The 15,737-nt window shown below is 43.6% G+C and overlaps 59 non-coding genes and 11 pseudogenes across 59 annotated transcripts in view; all 70 read right to left on the reverse strand.

The window, feature by feature from the left end:
- LOC131718408 (5S ribosomal RNA) overlaps nucleotides 1–72 on the reverse strand; it is a 119-nt gene extending 47 nt beyond the window's left edge. Inside the window, exon 1 of the ribosomal RNA XR_009317306.1 lies at nucleotides 1–72. This exon is cut by the window's left edge and continues 47 nt beyond it. This is a non-coding gene — a ribosomal RNA (5S ribosomal RNA).
- A 114-nt stretch (nucleotides 73–186) lies between these two features.
- On the reverse strand, nucleotides 187–305 carry LOC131718409 (5S ribosomal RNA). The gene has a single exon (XR_009317307.1). It is a non-coding gene; the product is annotated as a 5S ribosomal RNA (ribosomal RNA).
- A 114-nt stretch (nucleotides 306–419) lies between these two features.
- LOC131714002 (5S ribosomal RNA) lies at nucleotides 420–538 on the reverse strand (annotated as a pseudogene).
- A 114-nt stretch (nucleotides 539–652) lies between these two features.
- On the reverse strand, nucleotides 653–771 carry LOC131718410 (5S ribosomal RNA). Its single transcript, XR_009317308.1, has one exon. It is a non-coding gene; the product is annotated as a 5S ribosomal RNA (ribosomal RNA).
- A 114-nt stretch (nucleotides 772–885) lies between these two features.
- On the reverse strand, nucleotides 886–1,004 carry LOC131718411 (5S ribosomal RNA). Its single transcript, XR_009317309.1, has one exon. It is a non-coding gene; the product is annotated as a 5S ribosomal RNA (ribosomal RNA).
- A 114-nt stretch (nucleotides 1,005–1,118) lies between these two features.
- Nucleotides 1,119–1,237, reverse strand: LOC131709773 (5S ribosomal RNA). The gene has a single exon (XR_009311636.1). It is a non-coding gene; the product is annotated as a 5S ribosomal RNA (ribosomal RNA).
- Nucleotides 1,238–1,337: 100 nt separating this feature from the next.
- LOC131718412 (5S ribosomal RNA) lies at nucleotides 1,338–1,456 on the reverse strand. Its single transcript, XR_009317310.1, has one exon. It is a non-coding gene; the product is annotated as a 5S ribosomal RNA (ribosomal RNA).
- A 100-nt stretch (nucleotides 1,457–1,556) lies between these two features.
- On the reverse strand, nucleotides 1,557–1,675 carry LOC131718414 (5S ribosomal RNA). The gene has a single exon (XR_009317312.1). It is a non-coding gene; the product is annotated as a 5S ribosomal RNA (ribosomal RNA).
- Nucleotides 1,676–1,789: 114 nt separating this feature from the next.
- On the reverse strand, nucleotides 1,790–1,908 carry LOC131709774 (5S ribosomal RNA). The gene has a single exon (XR_009311637.1). It is a non-coding gene; the product is annotated as a 5S ribosomal RNA (ribosomal RNA).
- Nucleotides 1,909–2,008: 100 nt separating this feature from the next.
- On the reverse strand, nucleotides 2,009–2,127 carry LOC131718415 (5S ribosomal RNA). Its single transcript, XR_009317313.1, has one exon. It is a non-coding gene; the product is annotated as a 5S ribosomal RNA (ribosomal RNA).
- A 100-nt stretch (nucleotides 2,128–2,227) lies between these two features.
- LOC131718416 (5S ribosomal RNA) lies at nucleotides 2,228–2,346 on the reverse strand. The gene has a single exon (XR_009317314.1). It is a non-coding gene; the product is annotated as a 5S ribosomal RNA (ribosomal RNA).
- Nucleotides 2,347–2,460: 114 nt separating this feature from the next.
- On the reverse strand, nucleotides 2,461–2,579 carry LOC131710974 (5S ribosomal RNA). The gene has a single exon (XR_009312856.1). It is a non-coding gene; the product is annotated as a 5S ribosomal RNA (ribosomal RNA).
- Nucleotides 2,580–2,679: 100 nt separating this feature from the next.
- On the reverse strand, nucleotides 2,680–2,798 carry LOC131718417 (5S ribosomal RNA). Its single transcript, XR_009317315.1, has one exon. It is a non-coding gene; the product is annotated as a 5S ribosomal RNA (ribosomal RNA).
- Nucleotides 2,799–2,912: 114 nt separating this feature from the next.
- LOC131712793 (5S ribosomal RNA) lies at nucleotides 2,913–3,031 on the reverse strand. The gene has a single exon (XR_009314682.1). It is a non-coding gene; the product is annotated as a 5S ribosomal RNA (ribosomal RNA).
- Nucleotides 3,032–3,131: 100 nt separating this feature from the next.
- On the reverse strand, nucleotides 3,132–3,250 carry LOC131712283 (5S ribosomal RNA). The gene has a single exon (XR_009314176.1). It is a non-coding gene; the product is annotated as a 5S ribosomal RNA (ribosomal RNA).
- A 100-nt stretch (nucleotides 3,251–3,350) lies between these two features.
- LOC131713332 (5S ribosomal RNA) lies at nucleotides 3,351–3,479 on the reverse strand (annotated as a pseudogene).
- Nucleotides 3,480–3,593: 114 nt separating this feature from the next.
- Nucleotides 3,594–3,722, reverse strand: LOC131713441 (5S ribosomal RNA; annotated as a pseudogene).
- Nucleotides 3,723–3,836: 114 nt separating this feature from the next.
- On the reverse strand, nucleotides 3,837–3,955 carry LOC131718418 (5S ribosomal RNA). The gene has a single exon (XR_009317316.1). It is a non-coding gene; the product is annotated as a 5S ribosomal RNA (ribosomal RNA).
- Nucleotides 3,956–4,069: 114 nt separating this feature from the next.
- Nucleotides 4,070–4,188, reverse strand: LOC131714008 (5S ribosomal RNA; annotated as a pseudogene).
- A 114-nt stretch (nucleotides 4,189–4,302) lies between these two features.
- Nucleotides 4,303–4,421, reverse strand: LOC131711665 (5S ribosomal RNA). The gene has a single exon (XR_009313553.1). It is a non-coding gene; the product is annotated as a 5S ribosomal RNA (ribosomal RNA).
- A 114-nt stretch (nucleotides 4,422–4,535) lies between these two features.
- On the reverse strand, nucleotides 4,536–4,654 carry LOC131718419 (5S ribosomal RNA). Its single transcript, XR_009317317.1, has one exon. It is a non-coding gene; the product is annotated as a 5S ribosomal RNA (ribosomal RNA).
- A 114-nt stretch (nucleotides 4,655–4,768) lies between these two features.
- LOC131710976 (5S ribosomal RNA) lies at nucleotides 4,769–4,887 on the reverse strand. The gene has a single exon (XR_009312858.1). It is a non-coding gene; the product is annotated as a 5S ribosomal RNA (ribosomal RNA).
- Nucleotides 4,888–4,987: 100 nt separating this feature from the next.
- LOC131718420 (5S ribosomal RNA) lies at nucleotides 4,988–5,106 on the reverse strand. Its single transcript, XR_009317318.1, has one exon. It is a non-coding gene; the product is annotated as a 5S ribosomal RNA (ribosomal RNA).
- Nucleotides 5,107–5,206: 100 nt separating this feature from the next.
- Nucleotides 5,207–5,325, reverse strand: LOC131718421 (5S ribosomal RNA). The gene has a single exon (XR_009317319.1). It is a non-coding gene; the product is annotated as a 5S ribosomal RNA (ribosomal RNA).
- Nucleotides 5,326–5,439: 114 nt separating this feature from the next.
- On the reverse strand, nucleotides 5,440–5,558 carry LOC131718422 (5S ribosomal RNA). The gene has a single exon (XR_009317320.1). It is a non-coding gene; the product is annotated as a 5S ribosomal RNA (ribosomal RNA).
- Nucleotides 5,559–5,672: 114 nt separating this feature from the next.
- LOC131715068 (5S ribosomal RNA) lies at nucleotides 5,673–5,781 on the reverse strand (annotated as a pseudogene).
- Nucleotides 5,782–5,895: 114 nt separating this feature from the next.
- Nucleotides 5,896–6,014, reverse strand: LOC131718423 (5S ribosomal RNA). Its single transcript, XR_009317321.1, has one exon. It is a non-coding gene; the product is annotated as a 5S ribosomal RNA (ribosomal RNA).
- Nucleotides 6,015–6,128: 114 nt separating this feature from the next.
- LOC131718425 (5S ribosomal RNA) lies at nucleotides 6,129–6,247 on the reverse strand. Its single transcript, XR_009317323.1, has one exon. It is a non-coding gene; the product is annotated as a 5S ribosomal RNA (ribosomal RNA).
- Nucleotides 6,248–6,347: 100 nt separating this feature from the next.
- LOC131709775 (5S ribosomal RNA) lies at nucleotides 6,348–6,466 on the reverse strand. Its single transcript, XR_009311638.1, has one exon. It is a non-coding gene; the product is annotated as a 5S ribosomal RNA (ribosomal RNA).
- Nucleotides 6,467–6,580: 114 nt separating this feature from the next.
- LOC131710095 (5S ribosomal RNA) lies at nucleotides 6,581–6,699 on the reverse strand. Its single transcript, XR_009311964.1, has one exon. It is a non-coding gene; the product is annotated as a 5S ribosomal RNA (ribosomal RNA).
- A 114-nt stretch (nucleotides 6,700–6,813) lies between these two features.
- On the reverse strand, nucleotides 6,814–6,932 carry LOC131718426 (5S ribosomal RNA). Its single transcript, XR_009317324.1, has one exon. It is a non-coding gene; the product is annotated as a 5S ribosomal RNA (ribosomal RNA).
- A 100-nt stretch (nucleotides 6,933–7,032) lies between these two features.
- Nucleotides 7,033–7,161, reverse strand: LOC131713333 (5S ribosomal RNA; annotated as a pseudogene).
- A 100-nt stretch (nucleotides 7,162–7,261) lies between these two features.
- On the reverse strand, nucleotides 7,262–7,380 carry LOC131711199 (5S ribosomal RNA). The gene has a single exon (XR_009313082.1). It is a non-coding gene; the product is annotated as a 5S ribosomal RNA (ribosomal RNA).
- A 114-nt stretch (nucleotides 7,381–7,494) lies between these two features.
- On the reverse strand, nucleotides 7,495–7,603 carry LOC131715069 (5S ribosomal RNA; annotated as a pseudogene).
- A 111-nt stretch (nucleotides 7,604–7,714) lies between these two features.
- On the reverse strand, nucleotides 7,715–7,833 carry LOC131711444 (5S ribosomal RNA). The gene has a single exon (XR_009313327.1). It is a non-coding gene; the product is annotated as a 5S ribosomal RNA (ribosomal RNA).
- A 114-nt stretch (nucleotides 7,834–7,947) lies between these two features.
- On the reverse strand, nucleotides 7,948–8,066 carry LOC131718427 (5S ribosomal RNA). Its single transcript, XR_009317325.1, has one exon. It is a non-coding gene; the product is annotated as a 5S ribosomal RNA (ribosomal RNA).
- Nucleotides 8,067–8,166: 100 nt separating this feature from the next.
- LOC131718428 (5S ribosomal RNA) lies at nucleotides 8,167–8,285 on the reverse strand. Its single transcript, XR_009317326.1, has one exon. It is a non-coding gene; the product is annotated as a 5S ribosomal RNA (ribosomal RNA).
- Nucleotides 8,286–8,385: 100 nt separating this feature from the next.
- LOC131718429 (5S ribosomal RNA) lies at nucleotides 8,386–8,504 on the reverse strand. The gene has a single exon (XR_009317327.1). It is a non-coding gene; the product is annotated as a 5S ribosomal RNA (ribosomal RNA).
- Nucleotides 8,505–8,604: 100 nt separating this feature from the next.
- On the reverse strand, nucleotides 8,605–8,723 carry LOC131718430 (5S ribosomal RNA). The gene has a single exon (XR_009317328.1). It is a non-coding gene; the product is annotated as a 5S ribosomal RNA (ribosomal RNA).
- A 114-nt stretch (nucleotides 8,724–8,837) lies between these two features.
- LOC131715070 (5S ribosomal RNA) lies at nucleotides 8,838–8,946 on the reverse strand (annotated as a pseudogene).
- A 114-nt stretch (nucleotides 8,947–9,060) lies between these two features.
- On the reverse strand, nucleotides 9,061–9,179 carry LOC131718431 (5S ribosomal RNA). The gene has a single exon (XR_009317329.1). It is a non-coding gene; the product is annotated as a 5S ribosomal RNA (ribosomal RNA).
- A 114-nt stretch (nucleotides 9,180–9,293) lies between these two features.
- On the reverse strand, nucleotides 9,294–9,412 carry LOC131718432 (5S ribosomal RNA). Its single transcript, XR_009317330.1, has one exon. It is a non-coding gene; the product is annotated as a 5S ribosomal RNA (ribosomal RNA).
- Nucleotides 9,413–9,512: 100 nt separating this feature from the next.
- On the reverse strand, nucleotides 9,513–9,631 carry LOC131718433 (5S ribosomal RNA). The gene has a single exon (XR_009317331.1). It is a non-coding gene; the product is annotated as a 5S ribosomal RNA (ribosomal RNA).
- Nucleotides 9,632–9,745: 114 nt separating this feature from the next.
- On the reverse strand, nucleotides 9,746–9,854 carry LOC131715071 (5S ribosomal RNA; annotated as a pseudogene).
- A 100-nt stretch (nucleotides 9,855–9,954) lies between these two features.
- Nucleotides 9,955–10,073, reverse strand: LOC131713787 (5S ribosomal RNA; annotated as a pseudogene).
- A 100-nt stretch (nucleotides 10,074–10,173) lies between these two features.
- On the reverse strand, nucleotides 10,174–10,292 carry LOC131718434 (5S ribosomal RNA). Its single transcript, XR_009317332.1, has one exon. It is a non-coding gene; the product is annotated as a 5S ribosomal RNA (ribosomal RNA).
- A 114-nt stretch (nucleotides 10,293–10,406) lies between these two features.
- Nucleotides 10,407–10,525, reverse strand: LOC131718436 (5S ribosomal RNA). Its single transcript, XR_009317334.1, has one exon. It is a non-coding gene; the product is annotated as a 5S ribosomal RNA (ribosomal RNA).
- A 100-nt stretch (nucleotides 10,526–10,625) lies between these two features.
- On the reverse strand, nucleotides 10,626–10,744 carry LOC131718437 (5S ribosomal RNA). The gene has a single exon (XR_009317335.1). It is a non-coding gene; the product is annotated as a 5S ribosomal RNA (ribosomal RNA).
- A 114-nt stretch (nucleotides 10,745–10,858) lies between these two features.
- On the reverse strand, nucleotides 10,859–10,977 carry LOC131718438 (5S ribosomal RNA). The gene has a single exon (XR_009317336.1). It is a non-coding gene; the product is annotated as a 5S ribosomal RNA (ribosomal RNA).
- A 114-nt stretch (nucleotides 10,978–11,091) lies between these two features.
- LOC131710456 (5S ribosomal RNA) lies at nucleotides 11,092–11,210 on the reverse strand. Its single transcript, XR_009312328.1, has one exon. It is a non-coding gene; the product is annotated as a 5S ribosomal RNA (ribosomal RNA).
- A 114-nt stretch (nucleotides 11,211–11,324) lies between these two features.
- LOC131709914 (5S ribosomal RNA) lies at nucleotides 11,325–11,443 on the reverse strand. The gene has a single exon (XR_009311778.1). It is a non-coding gene; the product is annotated as a 5S ribosomal RNA (ribosomal RNA).
- A 100-nt stretch (nucleotides 11,444–11,543) lies between these two features.
- LOC131712708 (5S ribosomal RNA) lies at nucleotides 11,544–11,662 on the reverse strand. Its single transcript, XR_009314598.1, has one exon. It is a non-coding gene; the product is annotated as a 5S ribosomal RNA (ribosomal RNA).
- A 100-nt stretch (nucleotides 11,663–11,762) lies between these two features.
- On the reverse strand, nucleotides 11,763–11,881 carry LOC131711370 (5S ribosomal RNA). The gene has a single exon (XR_009313254.1). It is a non-coding gene; the product is annotated as a 5S ribosomal RNA (ribosomal RNA).
- Nucleotides 11,882–11,995: 114 nt separating this feature from the next.
- LOC131720676 (5S ribosomal RNA) lies at nucleotides 11,996–12,114 on the reverse strand. The gene has a single exon (XR_009319573.1). It is a non-coding gene; the product is annotated as a 5S ribosomal RNA (ribosomal RNA).
- Nucleotides 12,115–12,214: 100 nt separating this feature from the next.
- On the reverse strand, nucleotides 12,215–12,333 carry LOC131711912 (5S ribosomal RNA). The gene has a single exon (XR_009313801.1). It is a non-coding gene; the product is annotated as a 5S ribosomal RNA (ribosomal RNA).
- Nucleotides 12,334–12,447: 114 nt separating this feature from the next.
- On the reverse strand, nucleotides 12,448–12,556 carry LOC131715072 (5S ribosomal RNA; annotated as a pseudogene).
- Nucleotides 12,557–12,656: 100 nt separating this feature from the next.
- On the reverse strand, nucleotides 12,657–12,775 carry LOC131718439 (5S ribosomal RNA). The gene has a single exon (XR_009317337.1). It is a non-coding gene; the product is annotated as a 5S ribosomal RNA (ribosomal RNA).
- A 114-nt stretch (nucleotides 12,776–12,889) lies between these two features.
- Nucleotides 12,890–13,008, reverse strand: LOC131710983 (5S ribosomal RNA). Its single transcript, XR_009312865.1, has one exon. It is a non-coding gene; the product is annotated as a 5S ribosomal RNA (ribosomal RNA).
- Nucleotides 13,009–13,122: 114 nt separating this feature from the next.
- On the reverse strand, nucleotides 13,123–13,241 carry LOC131718440 (5S ribosomal RNA). Its single transcript, XR_009317338.1, has one exon. It is a non-coding gene; the product is annotated as a 5S ribosomal RNA (ribosomal RNA).
- A 114-nt stretch (nucleotides 13,242–13,355) lies between these two features.
- LOC131710743 (5S ribosomal RNA) lies at nucleotides 13,356–13,474 on the reverse strand. The gene has a single exon (XR_009312625.1). It is a non-coding gene; the product is annotated as a 5S ribosomal RNA (ribosomal RNA).
- A 114-nt stretch (nucleotides 13,475–13,588) lies between these two features.
- LOC131718442 (5S ribosomal RNA) lies at nucleotides 13,589–13,707 on the reverse strand. The gene has a single exon (XR_009317340.1). It is a non-coding gene; the product is annotated as a 5S ribosomal RNA (ribosomal RNA).
- A 100-nt stretch (nucleotides 13,708–13,807) lies between these two features.
- LOC131718443 (5S ribosomal RNA) lies at nucleotides 13,808–13,926 on the reverse strand. Its single transcript, XR_009317341.1, has one exon. It is a non-coding gene; the product is annotated as a 5S ribosomal RNA (ribosomal RNA).
- A 114-nt stretch (nucleotides 13,927–14,040) lies between these two features.
- On the reverse strand, nucleotides 14,041–14,159 carry LOC131718444 (5S ribosomal RNA). The gene has a single exon (XR_009317342.1). It is a non-coding gene; the product is annotated as a 5S ribosomal RNA (ribosomal RNA).
- A 114-nt stretch (nucleotides 14,160–14,273) lies between these two features.
- Nucleotides 14,274–14,392, reverse strand: LOC131718445 (5S ribosomal RNA). The gene has a single exon (XR_009317343.1). It is a non-coding gene; the product is annotated as a 5S ribosomal RNA (ribosomal RNA).
- Nucleotides 14,393–14,492: 100 nt separating this feature from the next.
- Nucleotides 14,493–14,611, reverse strand: LOC131718446 (5S ribosomal RNA). Its single transcript, XR_009317344.1, has one exon. It is a non-coding gene; the product is annotated as a 5S ribosomal RNA (ribosomal RNA).
- Nucleotides 14,612–14,711: 100 nt separating this feature from the next.
- On the reverse strand, nucleotides 14,712–14,830 carry LOC131718448 (5S ribosomal RNA). Its single transcript, XR_009317346.1, has one exon. It is a non-coding gene; the product is annotated as a 5S ribosomal RNA (ribosomal RNA).
- Nucleotides 14,831–14,944: 114 nt separating this feature from the next.
- Nucleotides 14,945–15,063, reverse strand: LOC131712135 (5S ribosomal RNA). Its single transcript, XR_009314025.1, has one exon. It is a non-coding gene; the product is annotated as a 5S ribosomal RNA (ribosomal RNA).
- A 114-nt stretch (nucleotides 15,064–15,177) lies between these two features.
- Nucleotides 15,178–15,296, reverse strand: LOC131718449 (5S ribosomal RNA). Its single transcript, XR_009317347.1, has one exon. It is a non-coding gene; the product is annotated as a 5S ribosomal RNA (ribosomal RNA).
- Nucleotides 15,297–15,396: 100 nt separating this feature from the next.
- LOC131718450 (5S ribosomal RNA) lies at nucleotides 15,397–15,515 on the reverse strand. Its single transcript, XR_009317348.1, has one exon. It is a non-coding gene; the product is annotated as a 5S ribosomal RNA (ribosomal RNA).
- A 100-nt stretch (nucleotides 15,516–15,615) lies between these two features.
- Nucleotides 15,616–15,734, reverse strand: LOC131718451 (5S ribosomal RNA). Its single transcript, XR_009317349.1, has one exon. It is a non-coding gene; the product is annotated as a 5S ribosomal RNA (ribosomal RNA).
- Between the last annotated feature and the right edge of the window lie 3 nt (nucleotides 15,735–15,737).

The raw sequence follows: 15,737 nt of genomic DNA on the forward strand, positions 1-15,737 counted from the left end.
ACCAAGCCCAACATTGCTTAGCTTCTGAGATCAGACGAGATCAGGCTTATTCAAGGTGGTGTGGCCGCAGGCGATTGCATTTCTGCTTTCATGACTTTTATGTTTAGTGAGCTGGGGGTGATTCCTCCAAAATTTCCTTTTGTCCTCCACACATTTCAATTGTAAAATGTAATTACAAAAATGTAATGCCTGCAGCACTTGATATTCCCAGGTGGTCTCCCATCCAAGTACTAACCAAGCCCAACATTGCTTAGCTTCTGAGATCAGACGAGATCAGGCTTATTCAAGGTGGTGTGGCCGCAGGCGATTGCATTTCTGCTTTCATGACTTTTATGTTTAGTGAGCTGGGGGTGATTCCTCCAAAATTTCCTTTTGTCCTCCACACATTTCAATTGTAAAATGTAATTACAAAAATGTAATGCCTGCAGCACTTGATATTCCCAGGTGGTCTCCCATCCAAGTTCTAACCAAGCCCAATATTGCTTAGCTTCTGAGATCAGACGAGATCAGGCTTATTCAAGGTGGTGTGGCCGCAGGCGATTGCATTTCTGCTTTCATGACTTTTATGTTTAGTGAGCTGGGGGTGATTCCTCCAAAATTTCCTTTTGTCCTCCACACATTTCAATTGTAAAATGTAATTACAAAAATGTAATGCCTGCAGCACTTGATATTCCCAGGTGGTCTCCCATCCAAGTACTAACCAAGCCCAACATTGCTTAGCTTCTGAGATCAGACGAGATCAGGCTTATTCAAGGTGGTGTGGCCGCAGGCGATTGCATTTCTGCTTTCATGACTTTTATGTTTAGTGAGCTGGGGGTGATTCCTCCAAAATTTCCTTTTGTCCTCCACACATTTCTATTGTAAAATGTAATTACAAAAATGTAATGCCTGCAGCACTTGATATTCCCAGGTGGTCTCCCATCCAAGTACTAACCAAGCCCAACATTGCTTAGCTTCTGAGATCAGACGAGATCAGGCTTATTCAAGGTGGTGTGGCCGCAGGCGATTGCATTTCTGCTTTCATGACTTTTATGTTTAGTGAGCTGGGGGTGATTCCTCCAAAATTTCCTTTTGTCCTCCACACATTTCAATTGTAAAATGTAATTACAAAAATGTAATGCCTGCAGCACTTGATATTCCCAGGTGGTCTCCCATCCAAGTACTAACCAAGCCCAACATTGCTTAGTTTCTGAGATCAGACGAGATCAGGCTTATTCAAGGTGGTGTGGCCGCAGGCGATTGCATTTCTGCTTTCATGACTTTTATGTTTAGTGAGCTGGGGGTGATTCCTCCAAAATTTCCTTTTGTCCTCCACACATTTCAATTGTAAAATGTAATGCCTGCAGCACTTGATATTCCCAGGTGGTCTCCCATCCAAGTACTAACCAAGCCCAACATTGCTTAGCTTCTGAGATCAGACGAGATCAGGCTTATTCAAGGTGGTGTGGCCGCAGGCGATTGCATTTCTGCTTTCATGACTTTTATGTTTAGTGAGCTGGAGGTGATTCCTCCAAAATTTCCTTTTGTCCTCCACACATTTCAATTGTAAAATGTAATGCCTGCAGCACTTGATATTCCCAGGTGGTCTCCCATCCAAGTACTAACCAAGCCCAACATTGCTTAGCTTCTGAGATCAGACGAGATCAGGCTTATTCAAGGTGGTGTGGCCGCAGGCGATTGCATTTCTGCTTTCATGACTTTTATGTTTAGTGAGCTGGGGGTGATTCCTCCAAAATTTCCTTTTGTCCTCCACACATTTCAATTGTAAAATGTAATTACAAAAATGTAATGCCTGCAGCACTTGATATTCCCAGGTGGTCTCCCATCCAAGTACTAACCAAGCCCAACATTGCTTAGTTTCTGAGATCAGACGAGATCAGGCTTATTCAAGGTGGTGTGGCCGCAGGCGATTGCATTTCTGCTTTCATGACTTTTATGTTTAGTGAGCTGGGGGTGATTCCTCCAAAATTTCCTTTTGTCCTCCACACATTTCAATTGTAAAATGTAATGCCTGCAGCACTTGATATTCCCAGGTGGTCTCCCATCCAAGTACTAACCAAGCCCAACATTGCTTAGCTTCTGAGATCAGACGAGATCAGGCTTATTCAAGGTGGTGTGGCCGCAGGCGATTGCATTTCTGCTTTCATGACTTTTATGTTTAGTGAGCTGGAGGTGATTCCTCCAAAATTTCCTTTTGTCCTCCACACATTTCAATTGTAAAATGTAATGCCTGCAGCACTTGATATTCCCAGGTGGTCTCCCATCCAAGTACTAACCAAGCCCAACATTGCTTAGCTTCTGAGATCAGACGAGATCAGGCTTATTCAAGGTGGTGTGGCCGCAGGCGATTGCATTTCTGCTTTCATGACTTTTATGTTTAGTGAGCTGGGGGTGATTCCTCCAAAATTTCCTTTTGTCCTCCACACATTTCAATTGTAAAATGTAATTACAAAAATGTAATGCCTGCAGCACTTGATATTCCCAGGTGGTCTCCCATCCAAGTACTAACCAAGCCCAACATTGCTTAGTTTCTGAGATCAGACGAGATCAGGCTTATTAAAGGTGGTGTGGCCGCAGGCGATTGCATTTCTGCTTTCATGACTTTTATGTTTAGTGAGCTGGGGGTGATTCCTCCAAAATTTCCTTTTGTCCTCCACACATTTCAATTGTAAAATGTAATGCCTGCAGCACTTGATATTCCCAGGTGGTCTCCCATCCAAGTACTAACCAAGCCCAACATTGCTTAGCTTCTGAGATCAGACGAGATCAGGCTTATTCAAGGTGGTGTGGCCGCAGGCGATTGCATTTCTGCTTTCATGACTTTTATGTTTAGTGAGCTGGGGGTGATTCCTCCAAAATTTCCTTTTGTCCTCCACACATTTCAATTGTAAAATGTAATTACAAAAATGTAATGCCTGCAGCACTTGATATTCCCAGGTGGTCTCCCATCCAAGTACTAACCAAGCCCAACATTGCTCAGCTTCTGAGATCAAACGAGATCAGGCTTATTCAAGGTGGTGTGGCCGCAGGCGATTGCATTTCTGCTTTCATGACTTTTATGTTTAGTGAGCTGGGGGTGATTCCTCCAAAATTTCCTTTTGTCCTCCACACATTTCAATTGTAAAATGTAATGCCTGCCGCACTTGATATTCCCAGGTGGTCTCCCATCCAAGTACTAACCAAGCCCAACATTGCTTAGTTTCTGAGATCAGACGAGATCAGGCTTATTCAAGGTGGTGTGGCCGCAGGCGATTGCATTTCTGCTTTCATGACTTTTATGTTTAGTGAGCTGGGGGTGATTCCTCCAAAATTTCCTTTTGTCCTCCACACATTTCAATTGTAAAATGTAATGCCTGCAGCACTTGATATTCCCAGGTGGTCTCCCATCCAAGTACTAACCAAGCCCAACATTGCTTAGCTTCTGAGATCAGACGAGATCAGGCGAGATCAGGCTTATTCAAGGTGGTGTGGCCGCAGGCGATTGCATTTCTGCTTTCATGACTTTTATGTTTAGTGAGCTGGGGGTGATTCCTCCAAAATTTCCTTTTGTCCTCCACACATTTCAATTGTAAAATGTAATTACAAAAATGTAATGCCTGCAGCACTTGATATTCCCAGGTGGTCTCCCATCCAAGTACTAACCAAGCCCAACATTGCTTAGCTTCTGAGATCAGACGAGATCAGGCGAGATCAGGCTTATTCAAGGTGGTGTGGCTGCAGGCGATTGCATTTCTGCTTTCATGACTTTTATGTTTAGTGAGCTGGGGGTGATTCCTCCAAAATTTCCTTTTGTCCTCCACACATTTCAATTGTAAAATGTAATTACAAAAATGTAATGCCTGCAGCACTTGATATTCCCAGGTGGTCTCCCATCCAAGTACTAACCAAGCCCAACATTGCTTAGCTTCTGAGATCAGACGAGATCAGGCTTATTCAAGGTGGTGTGGCCGCAGGCGATTGCATTTCTGCTTTCATGACTTTTATGTTTAGTGAGCTGGGGGTGATTCCTCCAAAATTTCCTTTTGTCCTCCACACATTTCAATTGTAAAATGTAATTACAAAAATGTAATGCCTGCAGCACTTGATATTCCCAGGTGGTCTCCCATCCAAATACTAACCAAGACCAACATTGCTTAGCTTCTGAGATCAGACAAGATCAGGCTTATTCAAGGTGGTGTGGCCGCAGGCGATTGCATTTCTGCTTTCATGACTTTTATGTTTAGTGAGCTGGGGGTGATTCCTCCAAAATTTCCTTTTGTCCTCCACACATTTCAATTGTAAAATGTAATTACAAAAATGTAATGCCTGTAGCACTTGATATTCCCAGGTGGTCTCCCATCCAAGTACTAACCAAGCCCAACATTGCTTAGCTTCTGAGATCAGACGAGATCAGGCTTATTCAAGGTGGTGTGGCCGCAGGCGATTGCATTTCTGCTTTCATGACTTTTATGTTTAGTGAGCTGGGGGTGATTCCTCCAAAATTTCCTTTTGACCTCCACACATTTCAATTGTAAAATGTAATTACAAAAATGTAATGCCTGCAGCACTTGATATTCCCAGGTGGTCTCCCATCCAAGTACTAACCAAGCCCAACATTGCTTAGCTTCTGAGATCAGACGAGATCAGGCTTATTCAAGGTGGTGTGGCCGCAGGCGATTGCATTTCTGCTTTCATGACTTTTATGTTTAGTGAGCTGGGGGTGATTCCTCCAAAATTTCCTTTTGTCCTCCACACATTTCAATTGTAAAATGTAATTACAAAAATGTAATGCCTGCAGCACTTGATATTCCCAGGTGGTCTCCCATCCAAGTACTAACCAAGCCCAACATTGCTTAGTTTCTGAGATCAGACGAGATCAGGCTTATTAAAGGTGGTGTGGCCGCAGGCGATTGCATTTCTGCTTTCATGACTTTTATGTTTAGTGAGCTGGGGGTGATTCCTCCAAAATTTCCTTTTGTCCTCCACACATTTCAATTGTAAAATGTAATGCCTGCAGCACTTGATATTCCCAGGTGGTCTCCCATCCAAGTACTAACCAAGCCCAACATTGCTTAGCTTCTGAGATCAGACGAGATCAGGCTTATTCAAGGTGGTGTGGCCGCAGGCGATTGCATTTCTGCTTTCATGACTTTTATGTTTAGTGAGCTGGGGGTGATTCCTCCAAAATTTCCTTTTGTCCTCCACACATTTCAATTGTAAAATGTAATGCCTGCAGCACTTGATATTCCCAGGTGGTCTCCCATCCAAGTACTAACCAAGCCCAACATTGCTTAGCTTCTGAGATCAGACGAGATCAGGCTTATTCAAGGTGGTGTGGCCGCAGGCGATTGCTTTTCTGCTTTCATGACTTTTATGTTTAGTGAGCTGGGGGTGATTCCTCCAAAATTTCCTTTTGTCCTCCACACATTTCAATTGTAAAATGTAATTACAAAAATGTAATGCCTGCAGCACTTGATATTCCCAGGTGGTCTCCCATCCAAGTACTAACCAAGCCCAACATTGCTTAGCTTCTGAGATCAGACGAGATCAGGCTTATTCAAGGTGGTGTGGCCGCAGGCGATTGCATTTCTGCTTTCATGACTTTTATGTTTAGTGAGCTGGGGGTGATTCCTCCAAAATTTCCTTTTGTCCTCCACACATTTCAATTGTAAAATGTAATTACTAAAATGTAATGCCTGCAGCACTTGATATTCCCAGGTGGTCTCCCATCCAAGTACTAACCAAGCCCAACATTGCTTAGCTTCTGAGATCAGGCTTATTCAAGGTGGTGTGGCCGCAGGCGATTGCATTTCTGCTTTCATGACTTTTATGTTTAGTGAGCTGGGGGTGATTCCTCCAAAATTTCCTTTTGTCCTCCACACATTTCAATTGTAAAATGTAATTACAAAAATGTAATGCCTGCAGCACTTGATATTCCCAGGTGGTCTCCCATCCAAGTACTAACCAAGCCCAACATTGCTTAGCTTCTGAGATCAGACGAGATCAGGCTTATTCAAGGTGGTGTGGCCGCAGGCGATTGCATTTCTGCTTTCATGACTTTTATGTTTAGTGAGCTGGGGGTGATTCCTCCAAAATTTCCTTTTGTCCTCCACACATTTCTATTGTAAAATGTAATTACAAAAATGTAATGCCTGCAGCACTTGATATTCCCAGGTGGTCTCCCATCCAAGTACTAACCAAGCCCAACATTGCTTAGCTTCTGAGATCAGACGAGATCAGGCTTATTCAAGGTGGTGTGGCCGCAGGCGATTGCATTTCTGCTTTCATGACTTTTATGTTTAGTGAGCTGGGGGTGATTCCTCCAAAATTACCTTTTGTCCTCCACACATTTCAATTGTAAAATGTAATGCCTGCAGCACTTGATATTCCCAGGTGGTCTCCCATCCAAGTACTAACCAAGCCCAACATTGCTTAGTTTCTGAGATCAGACGAGATCAGGCTTATTCAAGGTGGTGTGGCCGCAGGCGATTGCATTTCTGCTTTCATGACTTTTATGTTTAGTGAGCTGGGGGTGATTCCTCCAAAATTTCCTTTTGTCCTCCACACATTTCAATTGTAAAATGTAATTACAAAAATGTAATGCCTGCAGCACTTGATATTCCCAGGTGGTCTCCCATCCAAGTACTAACCAAGCCCAACATTGCTTAGCTTCTGAGATCAGACGAGATCAGGCTTATTCAAGGTGGTGTGGCCGCAGACGATTGCATTTCTGCTTTCATGACTTTTATGTTTAGTGAGCTGGGGGTGATTCCTCCAAAATTTCCTTTTGTCCTCCACACATTTCTATTGTAAAATGTAATTACAAAAATGTAATGCCTGCAGCACTTGATATTCCCAGGTGGTCTCCCATCCAAGTACTAACCAAGCCCAACATTGCTTAGCTTCTGAGATCAGACGAGATCAGGCTTATTCAAGGTGGTGTGGCCGCAGGCGATTGCATTTCTGCTTTCATGACTTTTATGTTTAGTGAGCTGGGGGTGATTCCTCCAAAATTTCCTTTTGTCCTCCACACATTTCAATTGTAAAATGTAATGCCTGCAGCACTTGATATTCCCAGGTGGTCTCCCATCCAAGTACTAACCAAGCCCAACATTGCTTAGCTTCTGAGATCAGACGAGATCAGGCGAGATCAGGCTTATTCAAGGTGGTGTGGCCGCAGGCGATTGCTGTTCTGCTTTCATGACTTTTATGTTTAGTGAGCTGGGGGTGATTCCTCCAAAATTTCCTTTTGTCCTCCACACATTTCAATTGTAAAATGTAATGCCTGCAGCACTTGATATTCCCAGGTGGTCTCCCATCCAAGTACTAACCAAGCCCAACATTGCTTAGCTTCTGAGATCAGACGAGATCAGGCTTATTCAAGGTGGGGTGGCCGCAGGCGATTGCATTTCTGCTTTCATGACTTTTATGTTTAGTGAGCTGGGGGTGATTCCTCCAAAATTTCCTTTTGTCCTCCACACATTTCAATTGTAAAATGTAATTACAAAAATGTAATGCCTGCAGCACTTGATATTCCCAGGTGGTCTCCCATCCAAGTACTAACCAAGCCCAACATTGCTTAGCTTCTGAGATCAGGCTTATTCAAGGTGGTGTGGCCGCAGGCGATTGCATTTCTGCTTTCATGACTTTTATGTTTAGTGAGCTGGGGGTGATTCCTCCAAAATTTCCTTTTGTCCACACATTTCAATTGTAAAATGTAATTACAAAAATGTAATGCCTGCAGCACTTGATATTCCCAGGTGGTCTCCCATCCAAGTACTAACCAAGCCCAACATTGCTTAGTTTCTGAGATCAGACGAGATCAGGCTTATTCAAGGTGGTGTGGCCGCAGGTGATTGCATTTCTGCTTTCATGACTTTTATGTTTAGTGAGCTGGGGGTGATTCCTCCAAAATTTCCTTTTGTCCTCCACACATTTCTATTGTAAAATGTAATGACAAAAATGTAATGCCTGCAGCACTTGATATTCCCAGGTGGTCTCCCATCCAAGTACTAACCAAGCCCAACATTGCTTAGCTTCTGAGATCAGACGAGATCAGGCTTATTCAAGGTGGTGTGGCCGCAGGCGATTGCATTTCTGCTTTCATGACTTTTATGTTTAGTGAGCTGGGGGTGATTCCTCCAAAATTTCCTTTTGTCCTCCACACATTTCAATTGTAAAATGTAATGCCTGCAGCACTTGATATTCCCAGGTGGTCTCCCATCCAAGTACTAACCAAGCCCAACATTGCTTAGCTTCTGAGATCAGACGAGATCAGGCTTATTCAAGGTGGTGTGGCCGCAGGCGATTGCATTTCTGCTTTCATGACTTTTATGTTTAGTGAGCTGGGGGTGATTCCTCCAAAATTTCCTTTTGTCCTCCACACATTTCAATTGTAAAATGTAATGCCTGCAGCACTTGATATTCCCAGGTGGTCTCCCATCCAAGTACTAACCAAGCCCAACATTGCTTAGCTTCTGAGATCAGACGAGATCAGGCTTATTCAAGGTGGTGTGGCCGCAGGCGATTGCATTTCTGCTTTCATGACTTTTATGTTTAGTGAGCTGGGGGTGAGTCCTCCAAAATTTCCTTTTGTCCTCCACACATTTCAATTGTAAAATGTAATGCCTGCAGCACTTGATATTCCCAGGTGGTCTCCCATCCAAGTACTAACCAAGCCCAACATTGCTTAGCTTCTGAGATCAGACGAGATCAGGCTTATTCAAGGTGGTGTGGCCGCAGGCGATTGCATTTCTGCTTTCATGACTTTTATGTTTAGGGAGCTGGGGGTGATTCCTCCAAAATTTCCTTTTGTCCTCCACACATTTCAATTGTAAAATGTAATTACAAAAATGTAATGCCTGCAGCACTTGATATTCCCAGGTGGTCTCCCATCCAAGTACTAACCAAGCCCAACATTGCTTAGCTTCTGAGATCAGGCTTATTCAAGGTGGTGTGGCCGCAGGCGATTGCATTTCTGCTTTCATGACTTTTATGTTTAGTGAGCTGGGGGTGATTCCTCCAAAATTTCCTTTTGTCCTCCACACATTTCAATTGTAAAATGTAATTACAAAAATGTAATGCCTGCAGCACTTGATATTCCCAGGTGGTCTCCCATCCAAGTACTAACCAAGCCCAACATTGCTTAGCTTCTGAGATCAGACGAGATCAGGCTTATTCAAGGTGGTGTGGCCGCAGGCGATTGCGTTTCTGCTTTCATGACTTTTATGTTTAGTGAGCTGGGGGTGATTCCTCCAAAATTTCCTTTTGTCCTCCACACATTTCAATTGTAAAATGTAATTACTAAAATGTAATGCCTGCAGCACTTGATATTCCCAGGTGGTCTCCCATCCAAGTACTAACCAAGCCCAACATTGCTTAGCTTCTGAGATCAGACGAGATCAGGCTTATTCAAGGTGGTGTGGCCGCAGGCGATTGCATTTCTGCTTTCATGACTTTTATGTTTAGTGAGCTGGGGGTGATTCCTCCAAAATTTCCTTTTGTCCTCCACACATTTCAATTGTAAAATGTAATGCCTGCAGCACTTGATATTCCCAGGTGGTCTCCCATCCAAGTACTAACCAAGCCCAACATTGCTTAGCTTCTGAGATCAGACGAGATCAGGCTTATTCAAGGTGGTGTGGCCGCAGGCGATTGCATTTCTGCTTTCATGACTTTTATGTTTAGTGAGCTGGGGGTGATTCCTCCAAAATTTCCTTTTGTCCTCCACACATTTCAATTGTAAAATGTAATTACAAAAATGTAATGCCTGCAGCACTTGATATTCCCAGGTGGTCTCCCATCCAAGTACTAACCAAGCCCAACATTGCTTAGCTTCTGAGATCAGGCTTATTCAAGGTGGTGTGGCCGCAGGCGATTGCATTTCTGCTTTCATGACTTTTATGTTTAGTGAGCTGGGGGTGATTCCTCCAAAATTTCCTTTTGTCCTCCACACATTTCAATTGTAAAATGTAATGCCTGCAGCACTTGATATTCCCAGGTGGTCTCCCATCCAAGTACTAACAAAGCCCAACATTGCTTAGCTTCTGAGATCAGACGAGATCAGGCTTATTCAAGGTGGTGTGGACGCAGGCGATTGCATTTCTGCTTTCATGACTTTTATGTTTAGTGAGCTGGGGGTGATTCCTCCAAAATTTCCTTTTGTCCTCCACACATTTCAATTGTAAAATGTAATGCCTGCAGCACTTGATATTCCCAGGTGGTCTCCCATCCAAGTACTAACCAAGCCCAACATTGCTTAGCTTCTGAGATCAGACGAGATCAGGCTTATTCAAGGTGGTGTGGCCGCAGGCGATTGCATTCCTGCTTTCATGACTTTTATGTTTAGTGAGCTGGGGGTGATTCCTCCAAAATTTCCTTTTGTCCTCCACACATTTCAATTGTAAAATGTAATTACAAAAATGTAATGCCTGCAGCACTTGATATTCCCAGGTGGTCTCCCATCCAAGTACTAACCAAGCCCAACATTGCTTAGCTTCTGAGATCAGACGAGATCAGGCTTATTCAAGGTGGTGTGGCCGCAGGCGATTGCATTTCTGCTTTCATGACTTTTATGTTTAGTGAGCTGGGGGTGATTCCTCCAAAATTTCCTTTTGTCCTCCACACATTTCAATTGTAAAATGTAATGCCTGCAGCACTTGATATTCCCAGGTGGTCTCCCATCCAAGTACTAACCAAGCCCAACATTGCTTAGCTTCTGAGATCAGACGAGATCAGGCTTATTCAAGGTGGTGTGGCCGCAGGCGATTGCATTTCTGCTTTCATGACTTTTATGTTTAGTGAGCTGGGGGTGATTCCTCCAAAATTTCCTTTTGTCCTCCACACATTTCAATTGTAAAATGTAATTACAAAAATGTAATGCCTGCAGCACTTGATATTCCCAGGTGGTCTCCCATCCAAGTACTAACCAAGCCCAACATTGCTTAGCTTCTGAGATCAGACGAGATCAGGCTTATTCAAGGTGGTGTGGCCGCAGGCGATTGCATTTCTGCTTTCATGACTTTTATGTTTAGTGAGCTGGGGGTGATTCCTCCAAAATTTCCTTTTGTCCTCCACACATTTCAATTGTAAAATGTAATTACAAAAATGTAATGCCTGCAGCACTTGATATTCCCAGGTGGTCTCCCATCCAAGTACTAACCAAGCCCAACATTGCTTACCTTCTGAGATCAGACGAGATCAGGCTTATTCAAGGTGGTGTGGCCGCAGGCGATTGCATTTCTGCTTTCATGACTTTTATGTTTAGTGAGCTGGGGGTGATTCCTCCAAAATTTCCTTTTGTCCTCCACACATTTCAATTGTAAAATGTAATTACAAAAATGTAATGCCTGCAGCACTTGATATTCCCAGGTGGTCTCCCATCCAAGTACTAACCAAGCCCAACATTGCTTAGCTTCTGAGATCAGACGAGATCAGGCCTATTCAAGGTGGTGTGGCCGCAGGCGATTGCATTTCTGCTTTCATGACTTTTATGTTTAGTGAGCTGGGGGTGATTCCTCCAAAATTTCCTTTTGTCCACCACACATTTCAATTGTAAAATGTAATGCCTGCAGCACTTGATATTCCCAGGTGGTCTCCCATCCAAGTACTAACCAAGCCCAACATTGCTTAGCTTCTGAGATCAGACGAGATCAGGCTTATTCAAGGTGGTGCGGCCGCAGGTGATTGCATTTCTGCTTTCATGACTTTTATGTTTAGTGAGCTGGGGGTGATTCCTCCAAAATTTCCTTTTGTCCTCCACACATTTCAATTGTAAAATGTAATGCCTGCAGCACTTGATATTCCCAGGTGGTCTCCCATCCAAGTACTAACCAAGCCCAACATTGCTTAGCTTCTGAAATCAGACGAGATCAGGCTTATTCAAGGTGGTGTGGCCGCAGGCGATTGCATTTCTGCTTTCATGACTTTTATGTTTAGTGAGCTGGGGGTGATTCCTCCAAAATTTCCTTTTGTCCTCCACACATTTCAATTGTAAAATGTAATTACAAAAATGTAATGCCTGCAGCACTTGATATTCCCAGGTGGTCTCCCATCCAAGTACTAACCAAGCCCAACATTGCTTAGCTTCTGAGATCAGACGAGATCAGGCTTATTCAAGGTGGTGTGGCTGCAGGCGTTTGCATTTCTGCTTTCATGACTTTTATGTTTAGTGAGCTGGGGGTGATTCCTCCAAAATTTCCTTTTGTCCTCCACACATTTCAATTGTAAAATGTAATGACTGCAGCACTTGATATTCCCAGGTGGTCTCCCATTCAAGTACTAACCAAGCCCAACATTGCTTAGCTTCTGAGATCAGACGAGATCAGGCTTATTCAAGGTGGTGTGGCCGCAGGCGATTGCATTTCTGCTTTCATGACTTTTATGTTTAGTGAGCTGGGGGTGATTCCTCCAAAATTTCCTTTTGTCCTCCACACATTTCAATTGTAAAATGTAATTACAAAAATGTAATGCCTGCAGCACTTGATATTCCCAGGTGGTCTCCCATCCAAGTACTAACCAAGCCCAACATTGCTTAGCTTCTGAGATCAGGCTTATTCAAGGTGGTGTGGCCGCAGGCGATTGCATTTCTGCTTTCATGACTTTTATGTTTAGTGAGCTGGGGGTGATTCCTCCAAAATTTCCTTTCGTCCTCCACACATTTCAATTGTAAAATGTAATGCCTGCAGCACTTGATATTCCCAGGTGGTCTCCCATCCAAGTACTAACCAAGCCCAACATTGCTTAGCTTCTGAGATCAGACGAGATCAGGCTTATTCAAGGTGGTGTGGCCGCAGGCGATTGCATTTCTGCTTTCATGACTTTTATGTTTAGTGAGCTGGGGGTGATTCCTCCAAAATTTCCTTTTGTCCTCCACACATTTCAATTGTAAAATGTAATTACAAAAATGTAATGCCTGCAGCACTTGATATTCCCAGGTGGTCTTCCATCCAAGTACTAACCAAGCCCAACATTGCTTAGCTTCTGAGATCAGACGAGATCAGGCTTATTCAAGGTGGTGTGGCCGCAGGCGATTGCATTTCTGCTTTCATGACTTTTATGTTTAGTGAGCTGGGGGTGATTCCTCCAAAATTTCCTTTTGTCCTCCACACATTTCAATTGTAAAATGTAATTACAAAAATGTAATGCCTGCAGCACTTGATATTCCCAGGTGGTCTCCCATCCAAGTACTAACCAAGCCCAACATTGCTTAGCTTCTGAGATCAGACGAGATCAGGCTTATTCAAGGTGGTGTGGCCGCAGGCGATTGCATTTCTGCTTTCATGACTTTTATGTTTAGTGAGCTGGGGGTGATTCCTAAAAAATTTCCTTTTGTCCTCCGCACATTTCAATTGTAAAATGTAATTACAAAAATGTAATGCCTGCAGTACTTGATATTCCCAGGTGGTCTCCCATCCAAGTACTAACCAAGCCCAACATTGCTTAGCTTCTGAGATCAGACGAGATCAGGCTTATTCAAGGTGGTGTGGCCGCAGGCGATTGCATTTCTGCTTTCATGACTTTTATGTTTAGTGAGCTGGGGGTGATTCCTCCAAAATTTCCTTTTGTCCTCCACACATTTCAATTGTAAAATGTAATTACAAAAATGTAATGCCTGCAGCACTTGATATTCCCAGGTGGTCTCCCATCCAAGTACTAACCAAGCCCAACATTGCTTAGCTTCTGAGATCAGACGAGATCAGGCTTATTCAAGGTGGTGTGGCCGCAGGCGATTGCATTTCTGCTTTCATGACTTTTATGTTTAGTGAGCTGGGGGTGATTCCTCCAAAATTTCCTTTTGTCCTCCACACATTTCAATTGTAAAATGTAATGCCTGCAGCACTTGATATTCCCAGGTGGTCTCCCATCCAAGTACTAACCAAGCCCAACATTGCTTAGCTTCTGAGATCAGACGAGATCAGGCTTATTCAAGGTGGTGTGGCCGCAGGCGATTGCATTTCTGCTTTCATGACTTTTATGTTTAGTGAGCTGGGGGTGATTCCTCCAAAATTTCCTTTTGTCCTCCACACATTTCAATTGTAAAATGTAATTACAAAAATGTAATGCCTGCAGCACTTGATATTCCCAGGTGGTCTCCCATCCAAGTACTAACCAAGCCCAACATTGCTTAGCTTCTGAGATCAGACGAGATCAGGCTTATTCAAGGTGGTGTGGCCGCAGGCGATTGCATTTCTGCTTTCATGACTTTTATGTTTAGTGAGCTGGGGGTGATTCCTCCAAAATTTCCTTTTGTCCTCCACACATTTCAATTGTAAAATGTAATTACAAAAATGTAATGCCTGCAGCACTTGATATTCCCAGGTGGTCTCCCATCCAAGTACTAACCAAGCCCAACATTGCTTAGCTTCTGAGATCAGACGAGATCAGGCTTATTCAAGGTGGTGTGGCCGCAGGCGATTGCATTTCTGCTTTCATGACTTTTATGTTTAGTGAGCTGGGGGTGATTCCTCCAAAATTTCCTTTTGTCCTCCACACATTTCAATTGTAAAATGTAATGCCTGCAGCACTTGATATTCCCAGGTGGTCTCCCATCCAAGTACTAACCAAGCCCAACATTGCTTAGCTTCTGAGATCAGACGAGATCAGGCTTATTCAAGGTGGTGTGGCCGCAGGCGATTGCATTTCTGCTTTCATGACTTTTATGTTTAGTGAGCTGGGGGTGATTCCTCCAAAATTTCCTTTTGTCCTCCACACATTTCAATTGTAAAATGTAATGCCTGCAGCACTTGATATTCCCAGGTGGTCTCCCATCCAAGTACTAACCAAGCCCAACATTGCTTAGCTTCTGAGATCAGACGAGATCAGGCTTATTCAAGGTGGTGTGGCCGCAGGCGATTGCATTTCTGCTTTCATGACTTTTATGTTTAGTGAGCTGGGGGTGATTCCTCCAAAATTTCCTTTTGTCCTCCACACATTTCAATTGTAAAATGTAATTACAAAAATGTAATGCCTGCAGCACTTGATATTCCCAGGTGGTCTCCCATCCAAGGACTAACCAAGCCCAACATTGCTTAGCTTCTGAGATCAGACGAGATCAGGCTTATTCAAGGTGGTGTGGCCGCAGGCGATTGCATTTCTGCTTTCATGACTTTTATGTTTAGTGAGCTGGGGGTGATTCCTCCAAAATTTCCTTTTGTCCTCCACACATTTCAATTGTAAAATGTAATTACAAAAATGTAATGCCTGCAGCACTTGATATTCCCAGGTGGTCTCCCATCCAAGTACTAACCAAGCCCAACATTGCTTAGCTTCTGAGATCAGACGAGATCAGGCTTATTCAAGGTGGTGTGGCCGCAGGCGATTGCATTACTGCTTTCATGACTTTTATGTTTAGTGAGCTGGGGGTGATTCCTCCAAAATTTCCTTTTGTCCTCCACACATTTCAATTGTAAAATGTAATGCCTGCAGCACTTGATATTCCCAGGTGGTCTCCCATCCAAGTACTAACCAAGCCCAACATTGCTTAGCTTCTGAGATCAGACGAGATCAGGCTTATTCAAGGTGGTGTGGCCGCAGGCGATTGCATTTCTGCTTTCATGACTTTTATGTTTAGTGAGCTGGGGGTGATTCCTCCAAAATTTCCTTTTGTCCTCCACACATTTCAATTGTAAAATGTAATGCCTGCAGCACTTGATATTCCCAGGTGGTCTCCCATCCAAGTACTAACCAAGCCCAACATTGCTTAGCTTCTGAGATCAGACGAGATCAGGCTTATTCAAGGTGGTGTGGCCGCAGGCGAT

This window comes from Acipenser ruthenus, chromosome 44, assembly GCF_902713425.1.
Source record: "Acipenser ruthenus chromosome 44, fAciRut3.2 maternal haplotype, whole genome shotgun sequence".
Lineage (NCBI taxonomy): Eukaryota > Metazoa > Chordata > Actinopteri > Acipenseriformes > Acipenseridae > Acipenser > Acipenser ruthenus.